This window comes from Narcine bancroftii, chromosome 1, assembly GCF_036971445.1.
Source record: "Narcine bancroftii isolate sNarBan1 chromosome 1, sNarBan1.hap1, whole genome shotgun sequence".
NCBI classification, from domain to species: Eukaryota; Metazoa; Chordata; class Chondrichthyes; order Torpediniformes; family Narcinidae; genus Narcine; species Narcine bancroftii.
Window position 1 is genome coordinate 37892933 of NC_091469.1, and position 10016 is coordinate 37902948.

General features: G+C 38.0%; 1 long non-coding RNA gene across 1 annotated transcript; it reads left to right on the top strand.

Annotated features, from left to right (window-relative positions):
* Window positions 1–5203: 5203 nt before the first annotated feature.
* LOC138757168 (uncharacterized) lies at window positions 5204–8862 on the top strand. The gene is made up of 2 exons (XR_011353388.1): window positions 5204–6175; window positions 8390–8862. It is a non-coding gene; the product is annotated as an uncharacterized lncRNA (long non-coding RNA).
* Window positions 8863–10016: the final 1154 nt, after the last annotated feature.

A 10016-nucleotide genomic window follows, 5' to 3' on the forward strand; every position in this document is an offset into this window, starting at 1 on the left:
CACCTCCAATTCATTGCAGGCACCCCCAACTCTGTATAAAAAAAACTTGCCCCTGATGTCTCCTCTAAAGTTTTACTCCCTTCACTTTGTAGATATGTCCCCTGATGTTAGCTTTTCCTGCTCTGGGTAAAAGGCACTGGCTGTCCACTTTATCTATGTCTCTCAGAATGTTGTGGACCTCTATTTCGTCTCCTCTCAGACTTCACTTCAAAGACAGAAGTCCCAGCTCTGCTAACCTGCCTCATAAGATATTTTCAAATCCAGGCTACCCTACCAACCTGCATGACAACCTTGAGAGATGTATGGATTTGGAACCCAAGGACCCTGTGTTTTTCCCCACTGTTAAGTATCCAACTATTAACCCTGTACTCAACCTTCAGATTTGACTTTCCAAAATACATCACCTCACACTTCTCTGGATTGAACCCCAATCTGTCACTCCTGTGCCTAACCTTACATCCTGTCTATATTCCTTTTGTAACCTACGACGATCTTCAGTACTATCTACAACTCCTCCAAACTTCGTATCATCCACAAACTTATGGACCTATCCTTCCACTTCTTAATCTAGGTTATTTATAAAAATCACAAAAAGCAAAGATCCCAGAACAGATCCCTGCTGAACTCCACTACTCACTTGACCTCCAGGCAGAATACTTTCCATCCACTACTACTCTCTGCTTTCTACATGCAAGCCAATTTTACATTCACACAGCTCGGGTACCATGGATCCCATGCTTAATGATTTCTGAATGAGTATCTCATGGGGGACCTTGTCAAATGCCTTACTAAAATCCATATAGACCACATCTACCACCCTGCCTTCATCAATTACTTTTGTTACCTCCTCAAAAAACTTAATTAGGCTTGTGATGGTGACCTTTCATTCACACCATAGTGACTATCCTTGAGTAGACTACACTTCTCCAAATGTTCATAGATACAATCTTTAAGCATCTTCTCCATTAGTTTGCACACCACTCACATAAGACTCACCGGCCTATAATTCCCAGGATTCCACCATTACCTTATTTAAACAAAGGGACCACATTTGCCATTCTCCAATCCTGCAGTACCTCCACTGTGGCCAAGGAGGACTCAAAGATCATAGCCAATGTCTCAACTTTCTCTTCCTTCCTAAAGCAACCTGGGGTATATCACATTCGGCCCTGAGGATGTATCAGTCTTAATGTTTTTAAGAAGATTCAACATTTCCTCTTCCTTAATCACAACACTGTCCATCACAGAAGCCTGTTCTATTCTGGCCTCACCCTGATCCAGGTCCTGTTCTCCAGTGAATACTGAAGCAAAGTATTCATTTAGGACCTCCCCAATCTCCTCCACCTCCAGGCACATGTTGCCACCTTTATCCTTAAGCAGCCCCACCTTCATTCTCGTCATCCTTCTGTTCTTCACATACACATAGAACAGCATTGGGTTCTCCTTAATCCTACATGACAAGGCCTTCTCGTGCCCCCTTTGAACTCTCCTAAGTCCTTTCTTCAGCTTTTTCTCGGCTGCCATATACTTCTCATGAGCCCTTCCCATTTCCTGCTTCCTATGTCTAATTTATGTTTCCTTCCTCTTGACAAGCTGCTATTTCGTCCACCACAGTTGCCTTTTCCTACCATCTTTTCCCTGTCCCAGTGGGATAAACTATCCTGAACCCAGTACAAGTGATCCCTAAATTTCCTCCCCATTAGTTCTGTGCTTTCACCCTTGAACATTTGTTTCCAATGTACTCTTCCTAGTTCCTGCCTCATCCCTCCCCAATTAAACACCTTCCTATTTTGTCTGATTTATCCTTATCCATAGCTATGCTAAAGTTCAGAGAGTTGTGGTCACTATCCAGTATGGCTTCTCCTCTCATCAGCTGGTCCACATATTGTGTCAGGAATCCTTCTTGGACACATCTGACAAATTCAGCCCCATCTATCCCTCTCACAATCAGGAAGTGCCAATCAATATTATGGAAGTTGAAGTCTCCCAAAACAATAACCCTGTAATTCTTGCACCATTCCAAAATCTACCTGTTTATCTGTTCCTCGGTGTCCCAAGGGTTATAGATTACTCCCAGTACAGTGATTGCTCCCTTCCTGTTTCTGACTTCCACCCACAATGCCTCAGTAGACACTCCCTCTAAAGTATCTTCCCTTTCTACAGCCATGATACTATCCCTGACTACTCCACCCCCCACTCTTGAGAGTGAGGAGGGTAGAAATCATTTGTGAGATAGACAAAGTTGTAATTAGTTCTGAAAGATGAGGTTATACTCTTCGGGAGGACAAAGACCATGAGTAGTAGAGCCACAGTGAGTATTGAAGAGGGACCTTGGTGTACAAATCCAAGGATCTCTGCACTGTTAGATAATATAATGAAGAAGACATGATATTAGTATTCTGTAGCTGGGACAGAGAACACAAGAACAAGAAGATTATGGTAACATTAATGAGGAAACATTTGGAGTATTGGGTATCATTTTAGACAGTACACTGTGGGAAGGGAGTGACTGCACTGGATAGGTACAAAATAGGATTATTAAAATATTTCTTGGAATGGAATGTTTTGTTTATGAGGAGAGATTGGATAGACAGTGTTTGTTTTCATTTTGTATTGTATTTACCATTGTGAAATGTACCAGAAGCTTAGAGAAAACACGTCATGAATGATTGGAAGAGTCAACTTCCGAGGCACAATACATGCAAAAGTTGAGGCAGTTGTCACATGTAAGCAACTCTATTTTTAACTCTTGAATAGGAGTGTCAAACGTTCCAGATCGCTACCAAACCACTAACCGAACAAAAATACTAGTTTGCATCAGATGTAGTCAAGCATTGTCCTTGTATCCAAACTATTTAGAATGTTGTGATTTTTGATTATTGTCTGATCTCCCAAGAAATTATTAACTACTTTGAATAAAATGTCATTATATAAACAGCTTTTTACCATATTTCCTTCATCCACAACAAGTGCATAGGATTATTAATTAGTTTGTGAATGTTGCTATGTAAATTGCAACTGCTGTTTGAACATGTTACATGCTGATATTTCAATACATTCAATTCATCAAGGAAGGGCTCAGACCCGAAATGTCAAGTGACACTGCAAGACCAGCTGAGTTCCTCCAGCATTTTTGTGCATTTTTATTTCAAAATAAAGGGTCAGTTTCATGACTGACCTGGAGAACGAAGCGTACGAGTTTGGCACTTCCTTAACAAATAATGCATAAATTGAGAGTATAACCTCAAGGGTTGAACTGGTGATGTACAAATGTTGTTTGAATGTATTCAGTGTCACCAAACAACTAATTATTTTCACACCTAACTTTTTTTTAAAAGTGCAGTAAATGTATCAAAAGCAACAGTTTAAAATACAAGGAGTCACACAGGAAACTGTAGACGCTGGAATCCGAAGCATCAAATAATCTCCTGCAGGAACTCAACAGGTTGAGTCCCATCAGTGGAAGAAAAAGAATTGTCAATACTTTGGATTAAAAGCCTTCATCAAGACCTTTAAAACACAAAATTTTAAAATACTGTACAAAACTGCAAATCTGATAACAGCAGAAGAGGAGGTTATTTATTACAAGAATAAGCAAACTACAGTTAGGATACTGTAGATGATTTTGAGGAGATTTCAAGGAAATGGATGCCACAGAGAATTGAGGAAATACAGGAAGGAACCCTTATGAGCAATGAATGGGCAGCAGAAAAAGATATTTCAATTGATCTAAGAGTGAATTAGTTCTTCTGGTGGGAAATGGAAGAAATAGGAGTAATAGAGGTCCATAATGCCTATCCTATAATTCAGGAGGTGGCATGGTTCGTGCAATGCCTTTACAGCGCCAGCGATCGGGACTGGGATTTGAATTCTGTGCTCTCTGTAAGGAGTTTGTACATTCTCCCTGTGTCTGCATGGGTTTTTGGTTTCCTTCCACCATTCGAAACATACCGGGAGTGTAGGTTGATTGGGTGTAAATTGGGCGGCATGGATTCATGGGGCCTATTACTGTGCTGCATGCCTATGTCTAAATTTAATTTAATATGATCAAGAATGATCTCCCTTTCTCATCCAGTTCTCCAGTCTTTAATTCCCTGAGTATTAAATAATTTATTTACCTCTTCTTCAGAAGCATTCATAGAACATAACAGCACAGAAACAGGCCTCTTCAGCCCTTCTAGTCTGTGCCAAAAGTGATCCAGTGATCTAGTGTCCACAACATCCTGAGAAGAGGATTTCAGAGATTTACCAAGGGAAGTTATTGTTATGCACCTCAGGTTAAATGAAGACCCCTCTTATGATTCCTCATTCAAGACTCTCCCATTAATGGAAACTTCTCAATCTCTATCCTGTCACATCCCCTCAAGATCTTAAATGTTTCAAGAAGGTCACCCATCATTCTGCTAAACTCCAAGGAATACAAATAAATTTAATGTTTTCAGTTGTTCAACCTTCTCATCCCAGGATTTAGCTAGTGAAGCTCTTCTGCACTGACTCCATTGTTAGTCTACCCATTTCTAAATAACAGCAATTTTACAGAGCATCATCACCATTTGCCTTCTTAACTATATGCTTCATCTGCTTGTTAATTTATTGTGGTTCATGCACAAGAATAATCCAGATGCTCAGCCTCTCCCTATCTGGTAATATGTCTTTTGATTACTCCAGTGTAAGTACGTGACCTCATACTTTCCCACATTAAACTATATTCACCAACTTTTCAATCACTTGCAACATAACTATATTGCAGTGTCTAAATATCCTCATCATATTATAACCCTCCAGTTTTACTGGCATTTTTGGATGCTACATTCCGCTCCCTCCTCCAAGTCATCAATTATAGATAGTAAGTAAAAAACTCAAAATGCTGGAGAAGATCACTGGGAGGTCACTTATGCCCAACCATTTTAATTCTGAGTCACACTCCCACACTCACAAAATGGAAAAAAAAAAGAACTATTTATTTTGCCTCTATCTTCTAGGTGATAAACAGTATTTAATCCACTAACATGAGTTTATATCTTGTGTACCAGGATATTAAGTGTCACCTTATCAACCATCATCTGAATTATATTCATTGGTAACTTCCCCACAAATAACTGGCAAATTTATCAAACATGATTATTTTCACAAAAAACACATTGACTTTATTTAATTATATTGCTTACATAATTCCTCGCTTCGAGACTTCAACATCTTGCCAACTTCCACTGTGAAAATTGTTGGAAAAATATTACCTTAAATTATCTTGCATTTCCTCATTTCTTATTAATTCCTCAGTCTCACCCTCTTTAGGCTCTACATTATGTTTGCTGTGCCTCTGACACAGTGGATCAAATGACCGCTTTTCAAGCAATATATGCTTCTGATTCTGCAGTACGAGGAAGAACTATCTCAACACAGTTTAGTCACAAAATGCTGGTTGAATCAAGAACCAGCAGAATCAAAATGGGGGAAAGAAATTGCGAAGGCACCAGGGTGAATAATGAAATTGCAGGAGGCAAGAAATTGTAGGGTCCTAACTCCAGGCAAGGAATAAAGCTGAATAGATAGAAATTGTACTAGGGCTATAAAATGGAGAGCATAAATGTTTAATCAATAGAAGGAAACAATTGCAAAAATGGAGAACTAAAACTGTAAGATTAACATTGTGGACAAAAGTGAAAAGTGAAGCTTAGAAGGTTAAAATAGCAGTGGATGCATTCTGAGAAGAGAGATAGGGATTACTGAATGACGCCGTACTAACTTGTTAGGATGAGAGAGAAAAGCTGGGAGGTGGGGTTAGTTCAGGGGTGTGTTGGTGATGTAGGTCAGTGGGAGGGACAAGGAATAAAAGTAGATGATTCATGGCAAAGAAGTAACAGAAGTATAAAAGGGGGAGAAACTGGATAGGTTCAGAGCTGAAGCTGAAAGCAAGGTTGCAGCAGTGGAGACATCCTGCCACAGTCTGAACCCAGTCGTTTTAGAGATTCCCCAAACACAAACTAGTAAACAGAGATGAAGTGTCTGGCCTGTGTTCTGGTTATTGGCCTGTTACTCCCGTTCCACCGCACTGTTGCCTCTTCCCGGCCAAACTGGTCATCGAGGGCCAAGCTGTGTGGGAGGGATTTAATTCGAGCTTTTGTCTATATCTGTGGCAGCTCTCGCTGGACAAGGATACCTAGTGATGGAACCTGTGAGTATTCAAATGTTCCATATTCTGACCCTCATTAAATATTACAAGAAAATATTTTAGAATAAGAATGTTATTCATAGAGTCACTTATTGAACCAAAGATAGAGCCAACTAATGCAAGAGTAATTGGAACAGGAATTCCAATCACTTTTAATCTTTGTCTGCACATCAGTTCTGTGTCTTGTATTTCTGTACTGTGTCAGCTCTTCAGTCTGTGACTTCTTTGCTGTACTATATTTGGGATATCCAGCTGCACCACTCACAAAACAAATATTATCACTGCATCTTGGTACATGTAAGAGTAATCTTTAACTTGAATATTTATCTTAAAGTTTATATGTGTACAGTCACTTTCCACAGTCACTGCAAGAAAAAAAAGCTCACAAATTATTAAAACATTTATTCAACTTTATTCATAAGTAACTAGCATTCCTTCAGCTTTTGCTGGAGAATTGGAGGTATTATGATGTGTTAATGTATGTAATTGTGGAAAAGTCTAGGTCTCTCCTGGCATTAGACAAGGGTGGTCAGAAACACACTGCTTTTCTTGAAACCTGGACTTGGCTGCACAGGGTAAGTTTTAAATTCAAATTAGATTAAATAAAATATTTTATTAATTTATTAAAAATTTATTCAGGCACCTGTCTGCTTTTTGCTCATAGTTTGATGAAGGGCTCAAGCCCAAAATGTTGGTTATTTATCTCTGCTGAGTTCCTCCAGCATTTTTCTGTATTTCAGCATCTGCAGACAGTCCTGTTTAACTTCAACTATTCAATAAACAAACAGGTCAAGAAAGTGAATTAAAATGCATACATGCAGTCCATTTTTAAACAGGTTATATCATTTAAAAATAAAGATGTGGTATTCTAAAGCTGTTGTCTGGTCTCAGTTCACCCAATTCTGAGCACTGCTTGCATGGGGCAGAATGATGAGAAACTTAAAAAAGGTTTAAAGGAAGTTTCCCTCTCATGTGCTCTTTTGGTTCTTTAGTTGTTTCTCTTTAATTTCAGTATACTGGAGAATTAATATTCTTCCAGTCTTATACTTCATGGCCCAATGTACCAGAAATTCCTACACTTTATTGACATCAGTGCACTATATTGTCGCACTGCATGTAGTGACATCAGTGGGAAAAAGGAAAAGGCCAGATTAACAACCATAAATTTAGGCCACTGATGGAAAACCTTAAGCACATATGAAGAAGGAAATCAAAAGAATACCCTACACCTGACACGACGTGAATATGTCATGGACATAAACGTCTAAATACTGGTCATAAAGAATGATACAACAATTTTATTAGCAATCAACATTATACCTTCATCAAACTTTACTGGACCAGGTGATGCAGCAGTGATACACATTCCTCATAGCTCCATACCCAAGTTCAATCTTGACCTTCAGTGCTCTCAATATAGATTTGTACTCTTCCTCTAATAGTTTCACTCCATAGTTGTTTCCTCTCAAATCCCAAAGATGTGTCGGTTGGTTAAATGACAAATGGGATTGCTCAGATGGAAATCAACACAGACACCATGGTCCAAATAGGTTCTATCTGTGTCTAATTATTAGTCAATGTCTCTAAATTATTGATAATCTTATAATTCCATGAAATAAGGAGTTTAATGTATTTTATTGGAGAAAGAAACAAAACAAGTCTGAATTGATATCAGATGCAGTAACCATCTATCTCCCTGTTCTTTCCTATAATAATTAGGTCATTGTGTAACATAACAAATCTTCCAACTGTTAAGTGGTGATCACAAACTTTGAAATCAATAACACCAGAGTGGAGTTCTCATTGGTGGATGTAAGTAGGGAAATAGAAAAGTAGCAATTCCCTAATCTTTAGAAAATTTACGTTTGCCCACAGCTAATTAATTTTTATTAGCAGGCGTCAGAATGGGTAAATAATGTAATATAGTCCTCTTGTTAATCGGTGGTTTATTGACTTAGCATTTCAACATCTTTCTATTGCAGCACATGTAGACTTTTGGTCCCACATTGTTTAATCATTATGGACACTTGCCACTCTGACGGCATGGAGATCAAAGTACATTTAATCAGCTGTCTACGGACACATAACACTAACTTTAAAGCAGAGAACATACTCCAGATTGATGAATACTGTCTAAAAATATGTATGTATGGATAAAAAATTAACTTAATTTCAATTATATGGCAGTGGTTACTGACTAATTCTTTTCTCTTCTAGATCCCATCATGGCCTTAAACAATAAAAACTATCTGAACTCTCAGATGACGTTTGGCAATGAACATGATAAATTGACTGATGATAAATTTGCATCTGATGTTAATAAATACTTCCACCAGATTGACAGAAGCAGTGATATGATCCAGAGATCATCCCCGAACCAGAAACTACCCTGGTCCAGATTTCTCAGAAACAAAAGAGAAGAAGAGATGACCTTCTCAAAAAGATGCTGTTCTATCGGTTGCAGTGAACAAGATTTTAAAACTATCTGCTGAAACTGTACACCTCGATTAATAGAATTTAAAAAAGATATGGACTCCGTTTTAGTGAGAATTTAAGCCTTGCATTTTATTAAGGATCTTACAAACATGAATAAAGCAAGTATTATATGCATGTAATTTCTAGCATGGTATCTGCAACCGGCTAATCAAACTGAAACTTTTAAAATAAAATAAGTTCTCAAGTTTTCAGCACTTAATCTCTCCTGACAATTTATTTTGAAAAGTTTTTTTTTGACAAGTACTTCAGGTTACCAATACACACACACAGTTTAAAAGCATGCAATGTAGAAAAATGTTTGTTGGCTGATTATCCATAATTATTTATCACCAGCTGGCAAAAGAAAACAAATGAAAATTATCTCAACCCTGTTAAGTAGCAATGAAATAGAGCAAAAGTATCAATTACTATTTTCTGACATTTCCTTGGTTATAAGAATCACAACCTGCATTTGTTTAGTACCTGCCATAAGGGTAAATGTCCCAGCTGAAACATTCATTATTTTTTAAGACTTAATTTAACAATATACTAATAGTTTTAACTGATATTTTATCAGAGTTTCTCTCAGGTGATAAATTATTCAAATTATAAAAGGAAAGCTTTCCTTTATTGATTTAAATGCATCAAAAAAAGAGACTGCCATTTATCAGATGTTCCCAAAAGGGAAAATATGCACAAGGATTACAATCAATATTTCCTCCCCCGCCGCAACCACCAAAACCCTACCCTAGTTAAATAGCAAGATTAATGTAAGTATATCACAAGGCAACAGGTTTGTTAAAGGTACTTGAATTAAACAGAGAGTGAGATTGAGGCTCCACACCCTCCACTGTGAAGTTAACTTCCCCTTCTTAAGCTGGGTCCAAGGTCATCAATGGGAGATTTTAAAAACTGCTAGAGGAATTCAGTGGGTCAATTAAAGTCTGGACCCAAAGGAAAGGTCAACATTTTGGTTCAAAACCCTGCAAGAGGTACTTTCAAGTGCATATGCACATTAATGGCTTCCTCTTTGTCATAAGCTGCTGACCTTATCATCCACTATTCCTCATTTGGATGTGCTATTTGGAGCTGCTAACGTGATGATAATTCACAGAAAGATGATCAAACATAATTGGGCACAATTGCTAAAAGATTATCAAGAAACTGGTCAAATGGTTTGGTTTGGATCAGTGCCTTAAAGGAAAAAAGTTAGAGTATTGAAGATATTTAGAGAGAATTGCTGGATATAGGCCCAGACAGCTGATTGTAGGGCTGGATGGTATCAGGGAGCAAAATGGTTGTGAACTGGAGTTTATTCACCACAGGATTGTTGGTCTAAGGGAGGTTACTCATATGGAAAGGATGAAAG